This window comes from Agelaius phoeniceus, chromosome 34, assembly GCF_051311805.1.
Source record: "Agelaius phoeniceus isolate bAgePho1 chromosome 34, bAgePho1.hap1, whole genome shotgun sequence".
NCBI lineage: Eukaryota > Metazoa > Chordata > Aves > Passeriformes > Icteridae > Agelaius > Agelaius phoeniceus.
The window spans coordinates 696,222-722,633 of NC_135298.1; the positions used below are offsets into that span (position 1 = coordinate 696,222).

A 26,412-nucleotide genomic window follows, 5' to 3' on the forward strand; every position below is an offset into this window, starting at 1 on the left:
ACCCCAACCGCCCCTGGGGACAGGGCAAGGGTCAGTGTCACCCACAGGGGCCATGTGGGCCCATGCTGGGTGTCACTGGAGGCGTCCTGGTGGCAGCATCCCCACAGGTGTGGTGACATTGTCCCCTGCTGTGTGTCCTGGTGGCATCGTGTCCCTTACATGTTGATGACCCAAGTTCTATCATCCTTGTTCTCCTCCCCAGTTCTAGAATGTTCCCCACTCCTGCCTTCCTATTGGTTCCCGTTGCCTGCAGCTCCTCCCCTGAATCCCAGTTGGTTGTTGCCCTTTTGTCCCGCCTTTGCACCACCCTTGTTCCCTCTGCCCATTGGCCCTCAGGCCCAAAGTGCGCTGGTGTTTGCAGGGGTCCCAGGACGAGGGAAGAGACGAGAATCTTGACTCCATGTTTCAGAAGGCTGATTTATTATTGATGATATATGTTATCTTAAAAGAAAATGATATATTAAAACTATGCTAAAAGAATTGAAGAGAGGATTTCATCAGAAGGCAAGCAGGGAATAGAAAAGAATGATAACAAAAGCTCATGACTCTCCGAGAGTCCGAGCCAGCTGACTGTGATTGGCCATTAATTAGAAACAACCAACATGGACCAATCAAAGATGCACCTGTTGCATTCCACAGCAGCAGATAATTCTTGTTTTTCTTTTGCTGTGAGGCTTCTCAGCTTCTCAGTTTCAGAAAATATCATGGCGACACCAAAGCTCCCCCTCCCTTGTCCCATATAAAAGCCTGGACCCTGCTTTGTTCTTGGTTCTTGGTGCCTGGACCCCTCGGGTGTGTTGGCCCATAAAGCACCCCTGGAACTCCAAGCAGGGATCCCCTCCCGCCTGTTTTCCCCCCGAGCTGCAATCGCCATCGGCCTGGTGCTCGCTGAGCCATCCCTTTCCTAGAGGAGACGCCCTGGGGAAGGCAGTGCCTGGTGCTGGGGATGGGCACTGGGGACTGCTTTGGGCTGGGGAGACTGAACTTCCTTCCAGGGGCTTCTCTGGGGCAGGGCTTGGATTTGGCCTGGAAACAGAGGGAAGGTTCCAGGAGGGTTTTGTTCCTGCCCAGAGCCGAGGCCTTTCCTGTTCCTCATCCTGCCCTGGCAGCGAGGGCTTGGGGAGCACCAGAAAGGGGCAGAGACGCAGCTGGGACAGTGACCTGACTTGACCCCAGGGCATTCCCAGACCATGTGGAAGAAGAATCAGTCTGGAAAGAGGGGGAAGAAGCAGAAAGGGGGGGATGCTGGCAGTGATGGCATTTGTGTCCCCAGGTCACCATTGCCTGGGCTGGAGCCCTGCTCACCTGGGCACGGATGAACACCCACCTGCCCGTGGGAAGCAGGGAATGAATTCCTGGTTTTGCTTCCTTGCACAGCTTTTCCTTCCCCCATGGACCTGTCTGAGTCTGAGCCCAGGAGTTTGGGCTCTTTGTCTCCTTCACTGCCTGGATTCTCCCCCATGGGGTGCTCCAAGGAACTGGGCCTGAGGCCAGAGAAGGAGACAGGAGAGATGGAGCTGTGCACTGTGGCCATGGCAGCAAGCAGGGCACCCTCAGCCCATAAATAAAATCAGGCACAGAAACGGGCAGATGGGATTTTACACCCTTCCCTGCTGTTTGCATTTCCTGCAAGCTTTCTGCAGTGTTGCTGGCAATATTTTTGTACTTTTTCAGGTGATTTACACAACACCTCACAGGACACACTCACGGGATCAGGAGAATTCTGTGATATCCCATGGATTCATGTCCCTAGGAAATACCAAGGCTCTAGTTGATTAGTTACTGTTTGAGTCCAGAAGTGGGCAGTACAAACTTCCATTTTTCACTTCCAAGTGCTCATGGGGAAAGCACAGCATATTCTTCCAGATCTCTGCACAATATTTGTTAGCTACGTACAATAACAAATCTCATTTACATCGCTGCTCAACAGCTCAACATAAGGAACCCAAACTACTGGCCTATCCCTAAGACTACACAAAAAGAAGAAAACAAATCTATTTTGCTTCCCACTTCACCTGCATTTGGGATTTTTGATTTTGCATTATATTTTAACATGTAGTTTTCTTGTTATGTCTAGGCTCTGAAGTAGGGTTTGTCGCTGTTGTGAAACCAAGATTAATCAATGATTAATACAGAAATAGATGTTCTAATCTATCCTTACACTTTTGCTGGTCCCTAGGAAAGCTGGTGGGTGATTTCTGTCTGTGTTCAAATATTTAAAGCAATAACAAATAGTCCCATGCTTGATATTTCAGATAAACAATTTAATGGCACCTTAACATTGTTTTCACGATCTTATAACGTGCATCTTTTACTCCTTGTGAAGCTGAAATCTTTTTAAATACAAGCAATTCTACTGCACTTTTAGAAGTTTCAAAACCATTTTAACATACTGAAAACAAAACAGTCTAAAAAGACAGGTCTAACAGCCATTAAAATGCAGGAAAAAGCAAGAGGACTTCAGGTAAAAGAACATACATTGAACAGCAACATTTCTTCCACTATGTATTTATGTGTTAAGAAAAATGGAGTAAATTTAAAAGAGCAGAAGTTCTTTAAAATCAGACTTTCTAATGCCAGAAACAGCTTTGAAACAACTTTCTATGCAGTTCTATTTATTTCAAAATTTAAAATTGGCCAATTTTTGTCCCAACATTTTGAAGCACAAAGGAGGAAAGGTGGAAAAGGCTCTGCAGGGGTTGCAGTTATAGATCTATAAAGTTCATATGTGTAAAGGAATGAACACAGTATTGAACACACTGAGTATGACAGAAAAATGCAACAAAGCACTAACTCTGAGAGAAAAACAACCCTGCAAGCAATGCCAGGGCACTGGGTATTTCTGCATTTTAAGCAAAGAACTTTACAACATCTTTAATTTTCCTTTTCCTGTCCATTTTGGAGAGCGCAGCCCAGCCCGCCTCGCGCAGTCTCCTCATGGTTTTGAGTTTCAGAGCAGAGCCTGGAGATTTCACACTGGATGGAGCTGGGGTCTAGGAAGGAAAATAAAGCCATCCTTTAGTTTCTGTAAACAATCTGATTAACTGCTTGCTTTAATCTTAGGAAAGGCTAACATACCTTTTTTGGTGCTGTGGAATGTAATTGTGAAGCTTGTGGATAATCTTTGTACAAATTTTTAAACATTTCTTCTTCCGAGACTATGCTCTAATAAATGAAAAAGTTACTTACTCACACTATATTAAAAACTACTTTTTCTTTCCCCCTAAGGACATTAAACTATGAAAAATAAAAAAGTTAAGATGTCATTATGAGGCAAAACAGTTCAATAAAAAGCATGTTAATTATGTACATACAATTCCAGAAAGAACCAATCAATTAAAAATATACACATAAATATTGGCTTGAATGTGGAAGCCCAAACTGTTTATTTTCATTCTCAGAGCCAGCAGTGAGCACAAAGAAGTGCTCAGCACAGGATTTGCTCTCTGACTCTTACCAGGAGGTCAGTGTGCTCAGAGCTGTCTGACTGAGTGTCCAGCTGCACAAGCACTTTCTGCTTTTTCCTGCTGCTCTGCTCTGAAGGCAGGTTTGTGCTTCTTCCACTGTGCATTTTATCCATTGGAGGAGTCTTGATAGCATATGTCTGGGAAAGAAAACGTTTCTATTTTTAGATTTTATTTTGTGGGGCAAGAATGGAATCTAAAGCCAAACTCAGGAGCCAGTGTACAGTCTGAGTGTCCAAGAATTCACCTGAGAGAAATGGTGGAACTCTTCTCTTTCCATCCAAACACGAAGCAATGACCCAAACAAAGTGGGGTGGGGTGGAAATAGCATTTTTTATATTATTTTTGTTGCCAAATGAGGAGAATGAAGGGGAAGCTATGGAAGAGCTGAGTTTCATGGCACATTGTATTTCAGTTCTTCATGCTTATCTGCAGAAATTCAGGTTATTCTGAACTGTAGCCACGACATGTGGACCATATCAAATATCAAAGAAAATGGGAACAAACAAAACTGCAGGGAAAGGCTTTCAGAGAAAGATTGATAGCTATATCAAGATTGGTGTTACTTAAAATAGTCTTTTCACTAGAAGTTAAACTGAGAAGCCTTGAATGGTCCAGTGCAGTCCTTTTTTAGACAGATAACATCAAAGTGGTGCTGGATTCCATTGCTCCAATATGAAACCCACAAGTGAACTCCTGACAGGGAAGAAGGGTAAGTTCTGCAGTCAGGACTACTTTGACACTTTGACCATTTTTACAGCTAGATCAGCTTTGTTCTCTTCCATAGAGGAAAAGTGCCTTTACAAATGGACACTTTTAAGACTGAGCAAAACAATTCCAGAGACATAAAAAAATCAACAACGGAGCAAGAAAAATTACACAGTGGGAGCCCTTCCAGAAACTGCTGTCTAATATCTCCATGGAATGGTAGGACCCTTTAAAATCCCTTCTTATCTCAGGGGGAAAAAAAAGATCATCTACAGAGAAGTAAGAAATACAGGCAGAAAAATGCAACAAGAAAAATTCACTGTTAGGAGCTACAAAACTTCAGTGTTGCACTGCCCAAGGGGCTTCCTGCACTGAAGGAGATATTTTTTATTTTTATCTTTTTTATTTTAGGAATATAATTTGGAGACTTTCTATTTTTACATGAGTAGATTCACTGTATAGATCTAAACAAGGTTTAGGAGTCCCAGGAACATAAATTTTTATTTTCTTTAAAAAGTTTGAAGTCCAAAGCATTCCAATGTCTTTTGTTGAATGCAAATAAATTATCATGGCACTTCAATTGATTCTACACATATAAACACTACCAAATTCTAGAAGCAATTAAAAAGTTGAAGTTACCTTGTGTTTCTTTTCACTTTCAGGAATCATACTGTGAGAGTGCTCTTTTACAAGATTCTCCTACAAAAGAGTTATGTGACAGCAAGGAAATATTTCTTTGAATTCAGTTGTTAAAAGTCTTCTTGGTGTAATTACAGAGCACAGTCTATAATCACAGACTGTTACAAAGCTCACACAAAAATATGACCAGGTTTAGCACAACCTCAGCATTCAAAAGTCACTGAAAAAACCCCTACAGTTTAGGGAACTTTTTTGCTTTAGCTAGTTAAAGTTAACTAAAATAAAGGAGAGTTTTGTTTTGTTGTTAATTTATATATAATCTATAATCACAGAGTGTTACAAAGCTCACACAAATATATGACCAGGTTTAGCACAACCCCAGCATTCAAAAGTCCCTGTTTTTCTGTTCAGTTTCATTTCTTATCCAACTCCTCCCACAGCACAAGCCCAGGCCACACCTCTCACCCCCACTGCTCAGTGAATAAAAAACTCCACCTTCTCTTCAATTTCTGCTTTCAGTTGTTCCTTAAGGGAGGCCAGTTCACTTTTCAAACATGACAGCTCATTTTCCTACAAACCATTAAATAAAGGACAGGGTTAACTATGCACAGCCCAGAAAAAAGAAAACAGTCCCAAGTGAGACAGTAATTAACAGGGACACTCATTAGATACACAAGAGAATTCTATTTGCTTTTCAGCCCTATACTTGAAGCTTTGCTTTAGCTTGTTTAAAAAAGACTGAAGCACTATAAGAAACAGGAACTTGATCAGAAATGTTCAAGGTAAGACCTTAAAACACTTGGGAGAACAGGGGTGAGAGGGCACAATCGAAATATTTAAAACAAAAGTTTCCTATTCCAAGTGGGAAGTCAGAGCATGACACACTATCTGCAAGAGCAGACACAAACACACTGCTACTCCAATTCATTTCTAGAAACATTTGGAGTTTTTAGTGCCCAGAATAAGATCTGCTGCAGCAGCTTGGGTGGGACTGCTACTGGCAAAAATTAAAACCACACTGGAAAAGTTCCCAGAGAACTGTCTCTGGTGGGAAAGACCCCAGAGCACAGCAGGAAAAAGAAACTCTCTAAGCAAACTGAAAAAAGATTTTTAGAAGTCACAAACTGACTGAAGATCACATCTTTTGTCTCTCTGTGCTGTCGCTGGGCAAGAGGGAGGGATTGGGAAAAAAGGTGTTTTAAAGGTTTATTTTAATTCTCATTACCCATTTTTAATTCTATTAATAATAAATTTTGATGCTATTTAAGTTTGAATCTGCTTTACCCTCAAAGTGTTTTTCTCCTAATCCTTAGCTCAACTTGAATTTTTCTTTCCCCTCCTCTGCTCAACTGCAGCAGAGAAAAATGAGTGAATGTTTTTGTTGTGTGTGCCTGGCCCTTAGCCAGCATAAAACCACTCCACAAGGACATCAGCCCCTTCACTGAATTACTGAACATTGGAAAGTACTCCTTACCAGTGCTCTTGCTGATGAGAACTGCTTTTGCTGTTTCATTTTATAGACTTTTAACTCTGCATCTTTTTCTTCAACCATTTTATCATATTCATTCTGGGTTAAAAAAACCAAACCAACAACAAACTCAAAACATGTGACTAAATGTTACAATTATAGAGTTATCCAGTCTTAAAACATCGTTTTTTTCAAACCAGGCTCTTAAGATTCAGAAAGAAAAGATTCATTGATGCTTCTGCAGAAACTGTAAACCAGAAAATGCTCAATTCAAGTATTATTTTGTGGACTGGCAGAGAGTGCTTGATTTCTGTGCAGCAATATGTGCTCAGCACTAAGAGCCAGCTGTGCCATCTTTATTAATGTATCTGCTAAAGATATTGCAAAATAGAGGAATAGAAAGGAAAACTAAAATGTGTCAGGCTAAACTGCTGTCAGTCACTAAGGCATCTCAGAGAAAGAGCCTAAACTGATACTGAAAAATATTGCACTCAGATGGTATCAAAGGAAGCCTGAACTGAAAAAAATCTAAAAATCCCAGAAGTTTAGATGAATGGAATTTATCTGCCCATAGGAATCTTTTGAAAATCTTCAAATGAATTTGATTTTAGATGATGCAAAGTCCAGCATGTGTTCAGCTTCCTTTTCCCAGATTCAGGCCTGTTTCTGCTTTGGAAAGGTCATGAACGTGGTATCACAAGTTATAAACATGCTGTTAACATGGTATCACACACTGCAAACCACAGCAAGCAGGAAAATCTCTTCCCTTGTGCTTTTCCATCAGTGCCATCATCTCCGTTATCTTGTGCTGACATCTGGCATCAGTTTCTCTCTGTATCATTGCTGTTTCATCACAAAGCAACCTCATCTTTTCTACCTGTCAGCAATAAATTGCATTTCATTCATCAACATAACCATATATTTCTTTTAAATCCTAATTTCTTCTTTCCCCTGTGGGTGCAAAGTTTGCAGTCCCACTTGGGCTTTATTTGCTTTTCAGATCCCTTTCAAATCCCTCATCTTTTCTGCAGATTGTTAAAATGGGCAGGATCAAAGGTACAGCCATGGCAGGCAAGTTCACTTCAAACCAAAAGGCCATTTCAAGCACTCTGCCCTAACATTTCTTAGCATTGCCATCAAAAAAAAAAAGTGTGGGCAGAAAAATACTAATATGGGAGAAGTTATAATCTAATTTAACTATGCTGACTTTATACCAAGGGTGGAATTTCTTTGAACTATATCTTGAAAGCAAGAAGTTTTAATGGAGTTCTTATTTTCAAAGACATATTCAAATACGTCAGCCTAAGCACCTCATGTACTAAAGCTTTGCTCACAGGCATACACAAATTCCATTTATGTCTGAAATGGAAGAGCAAGGACTCTGGCCAATAAAGCTTCAAAAAAACATTTTAAATTAAAAAAAATTAAATTGCAGTAAAAATGAACACCTCTCACCTCTTCACGAAGTTTATTTTCATTTCCTTTTCTTGTTTCTATGTCTTTTTGATAGATGTCAACTGCTTCCTTATGTTGCTTGTTCATATTTTCCATCTCTAACTGCAATTTATTCACCTTTTGAGAATGCAGAATTGCTGCTGTTATTTGTTTAGGAATTACTGTGTTAATGATTTTTTCTTACCTCTTGTTTTTGAGCACAAACACACTGTTACTGTTCAGGTATATGATTAAAGTGTTTCCTATTTAAAAGTTCAGCTTTTTTTTTAATAAAGAGTTGAACTTTGGCCTGAAGTGAGTTGGAAAATACTCAAAGAAAGAATGGCAACAGCCCAGTGGGGAAGACTGCCCTAAGCAGTCACCCTAAATGCTGTGAATGCCTCAGAAAAAAACAAATACAGATGGAGATTTGATTCCCTCTCTTGTAAATCTGTATCAGATTTTCACAGCTTTTATGGTACATTTTTCTCCCAGCTGTGCATCTTGATTACAGTTTTTCCTCTTAAGTTTATCATATGAATATCCTCAAAAAAGTCCACTTTTCTTCAAGTGCAGTACCCAAAGCTGGACACAATATTCCCATCAGAGGGATTGCCACTGCAGAATACATTTAAAGAACAGCCTTAAAAAAGTAATATATATATACATATATGTATATGTCTTTTAAATGCTTTTCTGTTACAATGAGGTTGCTGAACCCTGTTCAGTCCACTATCAACAAAAGAAAAAAAAAAAGGAACAGATTAGAAACATCATTAATTGCAATGTGAATCCATCTCTTAAATGTCCAACAGTCAGTGCCCAATGATTAAAAATGGAAGCATCTTCTAAAAACTGTGAGCTCATTCCTGCAAAGTCTGTATCCCAGATCCCAAAGCAGCTCAGAACGTATTGAACAAGTATTATCATTACTTACAGTGGCACTTAAAAACACTCACCTCATCTTCTACAGGATGTTATTTAAACCTACCTTCCCTTCATAAGTATTGCTTTTCTTGCTTTCTGCAGTAAGTTTCTTTTTCAGCACCTTATTCTGGTGAAATAAAACAAAACAAGCACTGTACCTTAATAAGTAAATAGAATTATGTAATGGTTTAACTGCATCAAGAAATTCCAGCTCTCATCAGGCAAATAACTCTCTGTTGTGCAGCTCAGGTTCCAGAACAATTCTTCAAACAAATGAATGTTCAACTCATTTCTGTGATAATTACTGTTTCTTCATGACCTTAAGAAAGGCTCCTCCTGAGCAAGAGCAGGGAATAACAAATGAGGTGCAGAATGGGAATTAAAACTAAGATGCTGCTGACAGAAGGTGTGAAGATGTCATGACAAAAAATACAAGTTCTTTATATTTACAGTGAAGTTACTACAGTTTGTGCCAGTGCAGAATTATTTTCTACAAGTGGTAACTGAGATACTTATAATAAGTACAAAAATAACACCATGCACTAAATGAAAAATGAAGTTTATTAAAGATATTATTTTTGTAATTGCTCTTTTCAAATAAAGGCACATTTAACAAATCAAGTGATTCCTGAGATGACTCCCTAATTTGCTCAGGGTTAGGATAAGAAAGGAGAATTTTTAAATTACATAGGTGGATCTAAAGATATCACAGCAGACACAAACCTGCTGAAAAGGCAACCCAAAATATAATGTGTTTATGTATTTGTGAAATGAAAATCTCTACCCACCTCCTGCTGCAACTCTTCAATGCATTTGGTTTTATTTTCCACCTGCTTCTTTAAATTGTTCATCTGAAAGAGAGATTTCAGACATTCATTAGTAAGTTCTACAAATGACTCCCTATGTGAGCAATTCCTGTAAATGTTCTCAAACCTGCACTTGCACCAGTCTGGTTTGTTCCAATGGGACTGAAACACCAGCTGACATGTTAGAATAATCAGAGTTTTAGCCATAAAGTACCACAAGATGTTAATTGATAGCAGTGAACCAGTTCCTTAGTGGTTATGGAATTAAAAAAGAAGAAGAAAAAAAACCCCAATATCTTCACAATTTAAAAATACACTTGTAGGAAGTTCCCTACATCCATGAAAAAATGAATTTCCCAATTATTTTCTAGAATCTTCAATGGTTTTCCTTTCTTGAAATTTCATTTTCAGTACTCTTTACCTGAAATGACAATTGTAAATCTTTGACTGTTACAATGAAATTCTGAAATTTGCTAAAAGCCCCAGGTTGCTTTGAACCAATAGAAAGAAAAGTAGAAATGTTTGAATCTATTTAAGCTAAAACTCACACTACATATAAAAAGCTAATCCAGAGCCCATCCATCACTGTGTGGGTATATGAAAAATCAGAAAAGCAGGTTCTCTGTTTGCCTGAAAACAACCAAATCTTTAATATGAAACTTGCAGCAAAGAGTGAAGATCCCCGTGACTGTGCTTGTCTTTTGAAATACCAGGGCTCAGCATGGGCACACACAATGGCACAGCTGGCAGCAGCTGAGAGAGAAGAAACCTCTGGCAGAGATCACATCCCCCAGGCAGAGCTTTGCAGAAAAATCCCAACACAGATTTTACATTTAATGCTCTCCTACAGGTTCTGTAAGATACTTTCATGACACAGGACATACATTTTCTTCTCTTTCACCCAGGGTACTTCTCATCTCTTCACCTGTCTTTGCCATTTTCTCCTTCCAAGACTCCAGTTCATTTCTAAGTGCCAAATTAACAAGCATTAGTAAATATTTCCTTCTTGCCTTTAACTTATTTTCAGTACTTCTAAGAAACCCTTCTTTTATTTTCTAAAAAGAGCTGCTAATGTTGATGGGAACTTCATAAGCTGCTCAATGAAAATGTTCTTAAAATGCAGCAGCATGCCCAGTAAGTCAATGTGTGAACTGTCCATACTTTTTTGAAGTAGGAAAAGATGTTCCAGCTAAGCCAAGGAAAATACATCCTCACCTGGACTATTGCAATGCAGCTGTGAAACATGGGAGCTGCCTGTCTATTGAACTGGTGATACAGAGAGTGACTCTTACCCAGTTTTGCCTTGTCACATTTAATCCATAACCTTCACCTTCCACTTTCATTGCCTTCTCACCTGAGGTGTCTAATGCACAACAAGACAGCTCCTACTATGTAACACAAAATGATGGCAAACACTGTTCCTGCAGCAATTGGTATTTCTGATCTGAGAAAATTTCTACTTGGCCAACAGCAATTCTGAATAGTTTCTGTTTAGCTATATAATCTAGAAAAAACATTAATCAAAAAATCCCAGAAAGCAGCATTTGAACACAACTAACTATTTGAGTCTACTTCCTTTCACAATATCAGTTCTTAATATTTGTTTTTACTTGCCTTAGCTGGCTATTTGCCTCTTCTAGATTTTCAACTAACTGCTTTGTATTTTCTTCTTTTTTCTTACTATCCTAAATAAAGACCCATATGTCAGCAAAGAAATAAAATTCAAAGTGACTTCTTAAAAAATTCAAAGACATCCAAAGCACACTGACCTGCCTTGCTCACAAGTGTAAAAACACTTCCTTTCCAACTCAAACACAAAAAACAGCTCAGGTACTCTACAGACCCAAGTCATGTTGCAGCTCATCATCTAATTTGTAAAACTGAGTAATTTGTCAAATTGAGTATTGCCCTTTCATGAAACCTGGAAGTTTACAACTTGCCTCTTGTTGTTCTTGCAGTTTCTTGACTTCTGCAGCCACAGCATTTTTCTCTTGTGCTGTTTGTTCTTTCTCTAGTGAAAGCTTACTGAGATACACTGTTAGTTGTTCATTCCTTAACCTAATTTCAAACAAATGGCCAAGAGGAATAAGAAGATGCCTTTTGAAATCTCCTTTTAAATTAAACATACCCCTTATCAAGTCTTATTCCATGCTGAAAGAAGTCCAGGCCTTTATCTACAAATAGAAGCTTTGCAGCAGAGTCAGAGAGATGTCAAAAGGTGACAGAAGAAGGAAAGAAAATCAGAGTCAACTTTTATATAAATCTCATGGTTAGTGAAGATGATGTAGTTCAAAGCAAGATTAACCATGAATTCAGAAACTTTCTCTTCTTGTTAAATAAGTCAAAGAGATATGGAACAACTACATATGCCATAGAATACATACAAATAGAGAAAGTGGAATTTAGAAATGTAAGTCTAGAATTAATGGCATATATGTGGTTCAAAACTTTCATTAGAAAACAATCCTAGTTCATTTCACTGTGGATTAAAGCAGCTCCACCAAAACTAATTAAATATTGTATTTTCAAAATGGTCATACGCCTCTTGTTCAAGATCTGTTTTCAGAGTCACAAGCTGCTTTAAATAATCTTGTTCCTTCTCAGCTGTACTTGTCAGCTGTGCTTTCAAATCCTGGAATTCTTTCTGCAAAATGAAAAGGAAGAGTTTTGAGTATCCATGTGCAAACTCCAGCTGCTGGAGGTTATCAGACATGAACTAAGAGCACAAGGCTTTCAGAAGAACCCAACAACATCCATGGCATGGATTATCCAGGTTGGATCTTTCCAGTCTCTGCTGGGATCTGGAAGTGCTGTGAGATAGTGAACTGTGACACCAGTGCTGTTCATGTCTGTCCCCTGCTGTGAGTTCAATTACCTGGGCTGCAAAATTAGGCTGGGACACTGCTCTGGGTGCTGTTTCTTATGCAGAAACTTGTGTACAAGTCATGATGTGTAACTTCACTATTTCTAAAAACATGTTACTATTGCCCTACTTCAGACCTCTCTCATCTGGAGAGCATTTTCATTGCTCTCTCCACATTTTTCTCTCTCTGCATATTTTCTACAGTAGCCTCAAGACTCTTCTTCAGTAAAAGTCCTCCAATTTGCCCATTTTAGAAAATGAGTGAAACTCAGTTCAGAACACTCAATGCACAGATTAGAACAACAAGCAAACACAGTGAAATGCACACCTGATTTCCCACTATCTTAACTTGAGTTGATATGGATTCTTGTTAGGCTTGTAAATCTAAAATCATAATGAAAAGAAACCTCTGTTAAGAGTGTATTTCATATAGCTGAGACTCCTGTGACAGAAAATGGGCCTGTGTCACAGTACAGCAGGGTTCACAGAGGCCAGAGCTAATTACCTTCCTGTAAGGAAGAACAAATGGGAAAACTTTATATCCAGAGGGAGTGGCATTTGAATGGGCATGAACAAAGAAGGAAATAACCAAAAACCTTGAGAAGGAAAACCAAAAACACGGGAGACAAGAAAAACCAAAAGCACAGGAGACAAGAAAAACAGTGGCAATAAAAAAGTTCTTTAAAGAAAACACTGAAATTGTGTGTGAGAAAGTTTAGTAGAAATGTTAAGGTAGACTAGATGGTGTTTATTTATGACATTTAAGATACTTACAAAGCAAGAGGAATTTCATATGAAGAGCAAATGCCATGAGATTAATAAAATGAATATTTACCAGAGTTTCTGACAGCTCTTCAAGTTGCACTTCTTTATCACATTTTACTTCAGTCATCTCTTCTACAGCACATGGAATGTAAAATTAATGGAACAAAAATGATTTTTCAGATTTAGCAGGCAGTATAAAACATTTACCCTTTTGCAATACCCAGTTCTCAAAACTTGTTGGATTAAGTTAAGAAGCTGAAAAGCTAATTTATGACTTAATCTAAATGTAGACTTGAAAAATGATTCAGACATTAGCAAATCTCTATCTGAAGAGAAACTAAATATTTATCTTAAATAAAATTTAGGGCCTTTCTATGTTTTCCACAATTATAGCTTCAAATAAACCATGGACTGTTAGACTAGAGTATTCTGCAAGTATTGCTGCACCTGCATTGTTCCAGAAAAAAATCTGAACTGCTGAAGGTACCACATGGATATGCTGAGAAAGGAAACCAGTTGTTACTGACTTCCAAATGGTTTCTATGTGCACATTGACAGTGCTGGTATTTTTTGCAAGTTCTCAGCAGCAAGGCAGAGCTCTCACTCTGGGGACTAAGGAGCACATCCCTAGAAAGCACAGGATATCAAATTGATGATATTTAAAGACAACCCCTGCCAGCATCATTCCACTTCCAGCATGGGGAGGGTCCCAGAAACCTCAATGGGAGGGTTTTATCTCTGCTGCAGAAGTCACTCCTGGCACCTGCAGTGCTGCTGCTCTTAGCTGGAAACCAAAATTACCTCCAGAAGAATTCATGCAGGACTGGTCTCACTATTGGAGCTCTGCACAGCACTGCCCTTTGGCTGCTGCAAGTACCAATGACCCCCAAAGAAAAGGGATCAGCTGAGTCAAAATAAATTCAGGCATTCCTGATAGGTACAGGTACTGTAAAATCATTTCTCCACCTACTAGAGACAGTCCATTTCCAGACAACAGCAGAAAACATTTTTATTACTGCCTGGCTCATTTTCTGCCTTTCTACAAGCCTTACCCAGTTCAGCAGATTTCTTTTGGAGCTCCAAGGTAAGCAGCTTTGAATCATCTTCATATTTCTTTAATCTAAGAAAATGGTAAATTAAAAACCCCAAATGTAGGGTACAAAGCACTCACTGCATTTGAAACTTCAAGGACAATAAGACAAAGTCTTAGCACAAGCACTTTAAGAACATTTACCTTTCAACAGGCAGATGATCTATCTGCCTGCAACACATATCAAATTACACTTTTACAACCTCAGAACAGCAGACATAAAAGTAAACAAATATATACCTACAGAAATCTCTATTTCTTAAAGACAGAATTATGAAAGTTGGAGGAGCAAAAATTTACTTTTTATAGACCAGTATCAACTATCACCAACAAAAAAATTTACATTCAATTCTCTGCATTTAGACCACTGTGTGGAAAAAACCTCCAAATTTCAGCTTCATTTCCAATTGTTCTTGATTTTGTCATAGACTGCAACCTGTAAGATCACTCTTGGAATCTAAACTCATTAATTTACCTATTTTGCTCTTCTTGCAGCAAGCTTTTCAAATTGGCAACAGAAGTCTCCAACTCCTCTGTCAGGGCTGCAAGCAAAGCCTTCATTTTTTTACATTCTTCCTCCTGCTCTTCCTTTTCTCCAGTAACCTGAATTAATGTTTTCACTCTAGTCTGGAGCTCAGTTTCCAAGTTCTTTTGAGTAACCTTCAAGACATGATATCATTTCTAAACATGTTTTGCGCAAACAGCTACAGCTGTTTCATGTCTAAAGTATCCATAATTATTGATGCAAATACTCCTCTAGTCTATTTCTACTGTAAAACTATAAGCAAGGGGTACCTCTGCCTTTTGCAATGACATTTTAGCCTCTTCCAGCTCTGCCCTCAAATGTTCTTTACTGACCTGGGATTCCTTTAACATTTCTTCATGATGTACTAAACAAAAAAAGATGTTAATATTTTTAAAAATAGATTATTTACTAAAAAGTACTGCTAAAAATGGAAAATTACATACATTTAAAGAATTTAACAAAGACCAATGGTACTGACATCATATACTATAAAATAATAGATAAAATTTGAATATAGATGGCTTAAAAATATTGAAAATCAAGTTCTGAAAAGTAAGTTTCCTCAGTGACATCTGCCTGACTGTAAATTTGCAAAACTGAAGCAACATATTTTCCCCTTGAAATTTTCCAAAGCTCTCAGTGCTTGACTCACCCTAAAAACGACCCTGCCAGTCCTGCTCCCACAGGAGCAGCTCCTGTTCCAAACAAAAATAAGGCCTTCAAGGCCCCAAAATTCTGCTGCCAACCAGCAACAGAATAAAACCATCATGACCCTGTTTCCTATGCTTCTATGAACAATTACATCTCATAAATAAACAATCATAAACAATTACATTTAAATTCTATAAACAATTACATTTAAACACAGCAGGCAGAACTCTTACATTTTGCTTCCATTAAGTCAGCAATCTTATTTTGTGACGTCTGCAGCTGAGCCTTGATGTCTTTTATGACATCATCTTTTTCATCTCTCTCTATGGTGAGAGCTGAAATCTAGAAAAATTCAAGAAATATCATCATGAAGTCTGGAAAAGGGACAGATGTTAATTCTCATTTGTACCCCAGGTATGATAAGCAGACATTTTGCTGTCATTCAAGTTAGATTAGATAGATAGAGAGAGAGATAGAGAGATAGATAGATAGATAGATAGATAGACAGACAGACAGACAGAAAATATTTGGCTAGATATAATCTTAGCCAAATATTGATCAAGTCACATTACTCTAAAGAAAAAAGTTCTCCAATTCAAAATCAAACCATAAATTCCAGTAGACTAAAGGTACTGAAAGATCACTAAACTTAGCAGAATTTGACTTAAATGCAGCTTCAGGTGTTATTTTGTCTTTTTTACTAATACCCAGAAACACTCCTTGGCTCTTGCATTGCCCCTTTAGTCACAAACAAAGCTCTACATATGAGATGGTAAAATGAGCAAACCTGCTTTTCCTTTTGACTGACTTCCAGTTTGCATTCTTTTTCAAACTTGTCCACTTTTTCTGCTTCTTCTTTTACTTTTGAGATACAGTAACATCCACAGTTAACATTCTAGCTGAAATATACTCCAAGTTCAATACAACTTCCACTTTAAGATTGCTTGGAATTGTACAGCTGTACCATTTGTTTCCCAAGAGTAATTGTTGAGGCAATGTTTGGTTTTATAATCAAAATACAAACAGAAAAGAGCATGTGAAAATGAAACAGGAACATACCAGGCTATACATACAGAGAGAGAGCATTTAGCTAAAGTTTCTGTAGCTATACACTAGTGCATTATCATTTAAATAAACCAACTATGTGAAATAAGCACTGATCTCTAGACTGTACTTCACAGACAAAACTTCAATGTTGAGTGACTGTTTGAAAAATAAAGTTCCAAATTTGGCCCAGTGGAACAGCAACAGAAGGGGCCAGGCAGTGAACAAAGGCTGCATGAATAAAAGAAGGGTCCCAGTGTCTCAGGGTGACCTGCTCACCATTCCAGCCCTTCACATCTGTCTGCCCTGGCCCTGCATGTGGAACACAAGCTATGAAGTACAAAATTGAGCCAGCTGCATAAACACAATAAACTGAATTCTCACATTTGAAACTCATTTCCGATCTGTCGTTCTCTGCTTGCACACGAAGCTCCTCAAATGCCGCTGTCATTCTCTAAAAACAAAATTTAATATCTGAAGTTCAATACTGGAAACCCTGGAACTTCTCCAGGGGCTGCTGCCCACCTCAGCCATTCTGAGGAACCAGCACGGAGGTGAAACAGAGCCCAGAAAGAAGCCAGAAGTTGTGGCAGTGACCCAGCACTAAGCACCCATCCCACAGATCACAGGGATCCACATCCCACACACTGCTGCACTTTCTCCATTGAATGTGTTTTATGGAACACAAAAATCATTCTTGAAAAGGGATTGAAAACCCAACTTCCTGCATCACACACGACATGATACCCACACATGATGGATACAAACAGTATCCCAACATAAACATGGAACTCAGCTCAGCTCACATAACTCACATTCCTTTCATCAAGCCTTGTCACTTACTTCTATGTTGCTATAAAGTTCCTCATACAATTGTATTGTTTCTGCCTTTTCCTGTTCATCTATCAAAGCAAGAACATATGAGAAAGTTTTTCTTTTGAACAAGAATGCCAGCTGTCCAAGTCATTATACTTAATCAGTATAATGAATTAAAAAAGGAATTACCAGCTCCATTCTTATTAAATAAGTCCTTATGAAGCATGGTGCCAAAAGTTACAGAATTTAGGGAAAATGTGCATTTCATTGAAACATTAAGCAAGCTCAGCTTTTAAATTTCCTTCCTAAGATACTTTTTTCTGTGAAAAGTGTAATTCTGGATCAGTTGATGTGACCATATTAATTATTATAGCATTAATGCTGTTGAATAATAATGTATCAACACTGTCAGTATTTATAAACTGTAATCTAGGGTTTAGCACTGAATTTCTTCCTATCAGCAGATACTTATAACCACAGAGCTGTCATTAGAAAATTGCAACACTCCATGTCCATATTTTCCTTCTTTCACTTTTGTAATTGATATTATTTTTTTCCTAAGAAAACAATTAAAAAGAGAACAGTAAAAGAAACAGCTATCAAAAAAGAACAGTACATCTATATACAAGTGTTTCTAGAATTAAGGCTAAAAAGAAATAGACACTTCTTAAGTATCCAGGATCAAGTTAGTAAAATTCTAATGATTAGAATAACAATTCTAAATTGCATATACAGTAGAACTTCCAATCAAGAACATATTTTAAAACCTCAAGAATTTAAACTGCATTAAGTTATCCAACTGTTCTGGCTTGTTCAGTTTCATGAGAAGAATTCCAGTTACTCATTGTACCTTGGGGTTAAGACCTTTTCTCCCCATAAATGTGTGATGGCTGAAAACAGGAAATGTCAGCTCTGGAAATTTGTTAGAGAGTGCTGGGAATTTAGAGTAGATTCTACTGCCTAAAAACAGGCATGAAGTGTCACTTCTTCTGTCTTAATATATTCCCAGTGTGTGGATGGCCCTGCAAACCTTCAATGGGCTGAGCAGCCTTAAGGAGCCCTGCCCTGCTCTGGAGCGGCTGCCAGGGCCAGTCAGGGCTGTGGGCACGGCCTCAACCCTGGGTCACTGTTTGGGCACCCAAAGAGCTCCCAGGCTGGCACCTTTCAGCAAACAATTTCACTGGCTTCAAAAGCCCTCTGCATTCAGCATTACAAACCAAAAGTCTGTTAGACCTGGGGCTTCACTTCCAATTTTGTGAGCCACTTAAAATTCACTTTTCACTCTGAGAGCCACATCCAGTTGATCCCAACTGGAGAACTTCTCTGAACAGCACGAGAAATTTCTTCTTCTTTCTTCTGTTTGTGAATTTAGAGCAAGCTAGAAGTACATTTACTCTGATCAATAAAAGCTAAAAAAGCATTTACGTTTGCTGGTCTTCTCTGTGAAGCGAGTGCAGGTTTCCTTGAGCACATTACACAGATGCCTCGAAGCAGCAGCTCTAAAGGAGGGAAAAAATATCCTGTTTGCACAGGAGTGCACAGTACTTTGTGTACCTAAGGAGTAACAATGGAAATGACCTTCAAAATTTAACAGCTACATAAAACTGCCCACATGGAAACTGATTCTTTCCACCACAAGAATATATACTTGGTTCTATTACTTACTCTTTCAAGAGATCTTTATTTTCACATATCTCATCTTCCAGTTTCAAATGGAGTTTTTCATTTTCAAACTAATTTCATAGGGAACAAATGCAAAAAGACACTGTTATTGAAAAATAGATTAGAAATGCACTTTGACTTCTCAAATCCCTCATGAAAAAGTAATTTGGGGCATCAGTAGACAGAAGTCTGTTTTAGCTGGTATTACATGCTGAGTCATCTTTTGCATGAAAGATGCAATAATTAATGAACAATAATTTAGCAGCAAATGAGACACTTACAGGTATATTCTTCAGACAAACACTCACACGGGACAGGTGCCTGCAACTTCTCAAAATAATCATTTTCTCAAGGCACAAACCAAACTGCAACAGTCTTTAAGATTTAATTGTATCAATAATAGTGTCATACTGAATCAGGAAGCACTTAACTTTGTTTATTGAATGTACACTATACAATACTGGCCTGCAGTTCTTCAATGGCTTTATTCTGTGCTTCAATAGTCTTTTTATTTTCCTGGAGCTTTCTTTCTTTCTGGTTTAATTCAGTTTCCACAGTCAGTTTCCACTGCTTGATCTTCTCAGCCTCTTTGTAGAGTTTTGAGAACAATTCATTCATTGTTTCTGTATTCTATTGAAACAGGTGCCACAATTTAATCTCAAATACTATCTAATTAATAGTACATAATATCTAATTAATACTGTTGTAGATAATGTATTTATCTCTTAGAAACATCACAAGAGTAATATTTTTCTACAGATGGTGATATAAGTTGATATATGATCAGGAGCCCAAGTTTATGCACAGGATGCACAAATCTTTGTGCATCCTCTATGTATGTATCAAAAGGCTTTACAGAGCACACAGGAGAAACAAATACAATGAAATATCCCAAACCCCCTTCAGACATCACCAAATAGATGGGCTTAAAGACATGGATAACTGCAGTCCACCAAAATCAATAAAGTTTTGTCAGAATTATCAGTGAAGCCAAAATTCCTTCTAGCAGGTTCTTCACACCATTTCTGTCCTCTCCTTCTGACAGACACTGCTGAGTTAAGTAAAAGCAGCTTCAGAGACTTTGCCCAAGAGTACCTGTGATCTTGCCATGAACACACACAGAATCACAGAGTCACAGAATAACGAGGTTGGAAGAGACCTCTCAGATCATCGAGTCCAACCTCTGCCCCAACACCTGGGCTATAGCACCAAGTGCCATGTCCAGTCTTTTTATAAACACATCCAGAGATGGTGATTCTACCACCTCCCTGGGAAGAGCATTCCAGTGCTTCATTATTCTTTTGGTGAAAAATTTCCTCCAAATATCCAACCTATCCCTCCCCTGCTGTAGCCTGAGACTGTGTCCTCTGGTTCTGTCAGTGCTGCCCGGTGGAAGAGACCGACCCCACCTGGCTACAACCTCTCTTCAGGCAGTTGGAGAGAGCAATAAGGTCACCCCTAAGCCTCCTCTTCTCCAGGCTAAACAAGCCCAGCTCCTTCCAACGTTCCTCACAGGGCTTGTGCTCCAAACCCCTCAGCAGCCTTGTTGCCCTCCTCTGGATGTGCTCAAGCACCTCAACATCCTTCCTAAACTGAGGGCCCAGAACTGGACCCAGCACTCAAGGTGCAGCCTCCCCAGTGCCCAGCACAGGGGCAGAATGACCTCCCTGCTCCTGCTGCCCACACCATTCCTGATGCAGGCCAGGAGCCATTGGCCTTCTTGGCCACCAGGGCACATTGCTGGCTCATATTCAACCGGCTGTCAGCAGCACCCCCAGGGCCCTTTCTGCCTCAACACTGTCCAGCCACACTGTCCCCAGCTTGGAACGTTGTGGGGGATTTCTGTGGCCAAAATGTGGAACTCAGCACTTGGACTTATTGAACTTCATGCTGCTGCACTCTGCCCATCCATCCAACTGATCTAAGTCTCTCTGCAGAGCCTTCCTTCCTTCCTTCCTTCCTTCCTTCCTTCCTTCCTTCCTTCCTTCCTTCCTTCCTTCCTTCCTTCCTTCCTTCCTTCCTTCCTTCCTTCCTTCCTTCCTTCCTTCCTTCCTTCCTTCCTTCCTTCCTTCCTTCCTTCCTTCCTTCCTTCCTTCCTTCCTTCCTTCCTTCCTTCCTTCCTTCCTTCCTTCCTTCCTTCCTTCCTTCCTTCCTTCCTTCCTTCCTTCCTTCCTTCCTTCCTTCCTTCCTTCCAACAGATCATCACAAGCTCCCAGCTTAGTGTCCTCTGCAAATTTACTAATGAAGGACTCGATGCCCTCATCCCCGTCGTCTATAAAAACATTGAACAGAGCTGGTCCCAGTACAGAGCCCTGAGGGACAGCACTGGTGCCTGGCTGCCAGCTGCATGCAGCACCATTCACCATCACTCTCTGGCCCGGCCATGCAGCCAGTTCTGAGCCCAGCACAGAGTGCTCCTGTCCAAGCCATGGGCTGCAGCTTCTCCAGGAGTGTGCTGGGGGAGACAGTGCCAAAGGCCCTGCTGGAGTCCAGATACACAACACCCACAGCCTTTCCTGCATGCACCAGGCGGTCACCTGGTCACAGAAGGAGACCAGGTTGGTCAGACATGCCCCACCCTTCGTAGAGCCACGCTGGCTGGGTCTGATAGCCTGGCCATCCTGTGAGTGCTGTGGGATAGCACTCAGTATGAACTGCTCCATTATCTCACCTGGCACTGAGGCCAGGCTAACTGGCCTGTGATTACCAGCATCCTCCTTCCTACCTTTTTTGTAAATGGGTGTCACACTGGCCAGTGTCCAATCATCTGCAACCTCGCCAGTGAGCCACAACTCTTGATAAATGATGGAGAGAGGCTTGGCAAGCTCATCTGCCAGCTCCCTCCTCACCCTGGCATGGATCCCATCTGGACCCCGGGATTTACAAATATCCAAGTGTCCCAGCAGTTCTCTGCTCACACACGCAGCAGGAAGGAAAACCACCACCCTTGTGCCCTTAGAACACCTTGAAAGTGTCCTACAAGCAGTGCTGGGCCAGTGGTCGAGGCAGGGAGAGCAACACACGAGCCCAAAGGGCCCTTTGGTTCACTTACAACACCCCCAAACACCATCCTTGTTTTGGCTGCATAACAGTTTTGTTACAGTCCTGATGGTACTTTAATAGCTTAGGATTAAAAAAGTCTAAAAAGTTGTCAGGGATATGAAAATCAGCAGGGAGAGTGCAAGAAATGGGTTTTATTTTGTGGTAGCAAAGAGTGTTTTGTAGCTGCAAAGTACAGAAGCTATTGCAAAAAAAATGAGCTGGACTGAGTTGTGCTAAAGCAGAGATCTGCTGGTAAAGACACTGTCAAAAGAATCCAGTGCTTGAGGAAACCACTCAATTCATTGTTTCACAGATAAAACAAAGCCAGACAAGGCTGGAAACCACTGAATTCATTGTTTTACAGATAAAACAAAGCCAGACAAGGCAATGGGGATAATCTACTTCAGTTTTCCAAAGAATACTCTGACTTCAACCCTTCTGCCCCTCAACAGAATATTCAGAACCAGTTCCACAAGGATACTTAAGTGTTTAAATCTTACTCTAATTAAAGCTCATGGACTTCACAGGCACTTCAAACAAAGAAAGAACAACAGCAATATTGCAGTCACCTTAATTTTTAAAGATTTGTTTCCAGGCATGTTCACTAAATCACAAATATCTCCTCTAAGTGATTCAGCTTTAAACAGGAGACAGAAAACATTATTCCCTTTTAACTACTTCCTTTAGCCCTGAAATATCTACTGAATTATGCTTTAGGCACTGTTTGGGAACAAATTCAAAAGACCCCAAGGAATTAGATGTGCAGAGTTGATACTTAGCTGACCTCTTCATCTACTTCAGAGCAAAGTTTCACTTGCTGTGAAATTGTATCTGAAACATGAAGAGATTTTGATCAATGTCTTTCTAAAAACTGTAACAGTGAAACTGTATTTAACAGTTACAGATATGAAACTATGAGACTACTCATGAAAATTAAACCTTGACAAGATATAAAAATCTAAAGAAGGTGCATGGCAAATGTTCCAATCGTACCTGAATCAGTGATTTCGCCACGGTTCGACACATCAAATGGCAGCTTAAAGTCATCATCTGAGCATCTGTCCAAACCCTGCACAAATTTAAACATTAGTTCCTTATGGATAGATTTGTAAAGAAGAATTATAAAATCCATAAAAAATCCCTACAGATGATGTGAAAATAGAATTGGTCATTAATAAAACAGCTGCCTACAAATTTCAAAGCCCAAGGTATTGGTAATGGCTTTGGAACTCACTTCTTCCTGCCCAGTGGTTGATCAAACTGTTGGTGTCCTGCAGTTTGATTTACAGACTGTGGCCAAAGGGGAGCTTTCAATGCAGGGAACTCAGCAGCTCCTGCCTGTCTGGGCCCTGGTGCATGGCAAAGGACTCAAGGAGACAAATTACTTTTTTGAAGACCAGTAGTTGACATTTCTTTTTTGCTTTGCTTCCAAGGGCACTTCTAAACTATATCTGATTATGTTTCAGCATGAAAATACCCTTTTACAAGGTTTTTAAGTCACAGAGGTTCATCCTGTAAACAGCTAACTCATCTGCTGTCAGAATGTCCCATTTGAATCTCAACATATTTCATAAGGAGCTTTGACATGAAAAAATAACTTGTTGAATTCCCATAACTCAGTGTGGGGACAGAACATTTTCCCTGCACACCTGATCTGGTGAGACCAAGACACCAACACCAGTGCGAGCATCTGAGTGGGGCCTGTGGGAATCCATCAAATCAGAGGGGTTTGGGAAAGCTGCAAAAGGCAGCCTCAGAGGCAGCAGAACTGTGATTAGAGCCAAGCAGGAGCCATGAGATAGGTCAGCAGAAAAATTATTTAAAAAGTAGAAAAGTAAGGGCAAATAGAACAATGGTCTGTGTATTAACACTTGTCTAGAATAACTCCCTAAATTACAGAAAAATTTATCTAGCGAGATATTAGGAAGTTCTAAGCTTAATAATGGAGCTCTGTGCATTGTGTTTTAAGGCTTACAAGCAGCAGGTATTGTATTCAAAAAAGGCAAGCATTGTTTGAACCAAAGGTACCTGTGCTTACAGTGGTTGGATAGAACTACTGTCAATATGCTTTTGCTTTGTGTGATTGGTCAAAAAACTTTGAAAGTAAGTTGTAACATTAAGTTCTTGGTCTGCTGCCTGGGATGTGAGCTGCTGACATCTTCCCATTGTCATCACCATGTAATGAGACTGATGCTGGAAAAGAAAACAGCTCAAGGCAGTTCCTCAGCAGTCCCGTCCCGTTTGTGATTTGTACACAGAGCCCGGCCGGCGATAGAGCCCTGCTCGCTCTCTGGGCTGAATCACCCACATCAAACACGGACTTACAGCACAGAGCGGATGCTCGAGAAGATGATTCCCTTCAGTTTTGATAGAAAACAACAACAACAGAAGTCTTTGAAATTCAAACCGAAGATGTCTGTGCATATGCCAGAAACGAGTAGGCAGGAGCCGTCCCGGCCCACGCAGGGGCAGGTGTGTGTGTGCTCCAGGCCGGGGCTGTGCCGGGGCAAGGGGCAGGTGTGTGTGTGCTCCAGCCAGGGGCTGTGCCGGGGCAAGGGGCAGGTGTGTGTGTGCTCCAGCCCGGGGCTCTGCCGGGGCACTCCCCGGGCCCAGCACTGTCCCCGTGTCCCCGGGGAAGGGCCCCAGCGCTTTCCCCCCGTCCCCTCCTCAGCCGCGGCCTCCAGAGCAGCACAGCCCGAGGGGGCGGCCGGGGAGGGGGGGTTTGGGGCGGTCCTCAGCGGCCCCGCGGCCGAGCGCTCACCTGGGATCTGCCCGCAAACACCTGCCCAGCGCTCAGGCTCGGCGGCATGAACAATTTAAAGCGGTTTTCCTTCTCCATGGCTCCGATAAAAGGGCGGGCCCAGCTCCCGGCGGCCGCTGAGGGCGGGCGCGAAGGGCGGGAAGCGGCAGCGGCCCCTCAGCGCGGGGGCGGGGGCGCCGCCTAGCGGAGCTCGCGGGGAACGGCCCGGGCACGGCGCGGCCGGACAGAGCGGCGGCCGCGGGGCCATCGGCGGGGCCACCGGCGGGGCCATCGGCACCATCGGGGCCATCGGCGGGGCCAGCGGCGGGGCCAGCGGCGGGGCCATCGGCGGGGCCATCGGCGGGGCCAGCGGCGGGGCCATCGGCGGGGCCAGCGGCGGGGCCATCGGCACCATCGGGGCCATCGGCGGGGCTTGCTCGTCGCCCGTGGACGCCAGAGAGGTCTCGGGGCAGCCCGGGGGCCCGGGCGGGTTGGCGATGTCGCCGTGGTCGCCGGCCGGGGGCAGCACAGCGGGACTTTGGCCGTCGCGGGGAAGGCGGGAGAGGTCTGAGGGGAAGGGGGGGTCCCGCCTGTACGGGGAATAACTGGGGGAGCTCAGTCCTCCTATGGGAAAAATGCGTATTTTATGATTGGCTTTTCGCAAATATTCAAATGAATATTATATGTGTTATGTCAGAAAGTTATGCTGTATTAATTTTCTTAAGTAGTGTGTTAAATGTAGTTTTAGGGTATTACGTAATGTCAAAATAGAAACTATGCTATGTGAGATACTTTTTTTTAAAAGAAAGGACTTGCAGCGAGATAGCAGCCACAGGACACCTAAATCTTTCAGAGAAAGAGAATTTATTGCTTTCCTATCAGAGGAAACGAACTTCTTCCTGCCCGCTCAGCCCTGAAGACGCCGTCAGGATTCAGAAGAAGAAGTTGACACTGAACAGACTCCTTGGTTTGAATGGAATTTATGCACCATGTATGCGGTGTATGAATATGCAACAGGTTATTGTTTTTAAGGGTGAATCCTCTCTTAAAGTGTGTCTTTTTTCAGGCTTATTTTGCCCAGAAAAAGGTACCCAGGTGTCCATAACTCTTTGTTTGTATTGTCTCATATTGTCCTAATCCAAAATATCCAAGTTATTATTACTCTAATTATATTGCTCTTTTTCTAACCATTTTATTACTATGAAACTTTAAAAAATTTAAAAAACAAGTGATTGGCGTTTTTCACATCCTGTGACCCCGCGGTGTTGTAAATGGCTCCCCCAGAAACATCAGTACATGGGATGTTGTGTGTTGGGCACTGTGTGAAAAACAACAATCACTTGTTTTTAAACTTTTAAAATTTCAATAGTAAGTAAATTGTTATAAAAACAGTAATATAATTAAAGTAATAAAAATTTGGACAATTAGGATTTAGGAGAATTTGAGACAATAAGAACAAAGAGTTACACATGTCCAAGTACCTTTTTCTGGGCAAAAGCCTTGTGATGGTTGGTGGGCATGGAAAGCTGCCCTGGGCCCCTTGCTCAGGGCTGGTGTCAGTGCCCAGAGCCAGAGGGGATCCCTTGCTGGGGGCTGTGCCATGGCCACCTGCCCTGTGCCGCGCTGGCCGCTCAGGCACCAGGAACCAGCAGCCAAGGGCACTGCCAGGGCCAAAGGCCAGGTCAGCCAGACAGAAAGGGGCAGGGCTGGGCACTGTTTCCATGGCAAGCGGCACTGGGGGGGACACCTGGGGCACCTGGCCTGGCA

At 41.1% G+C, this 26,412-nt stretch overlaps 1 pseudogene; it reads right to left on the minus strand.

The window, feature by feature from the left end:
* Positions 1 to 2,650: 2,650 nt before the first annotated feature.
* On the minus strand, positions 2,651 to 24,744 carry LOC143696387 (synaptonemal complex protein 1-like; annotated as a pseudogene).
* Between the last annotated feature and the right edge of the window lie 1,668 nt (positions 24,745 to 26,412).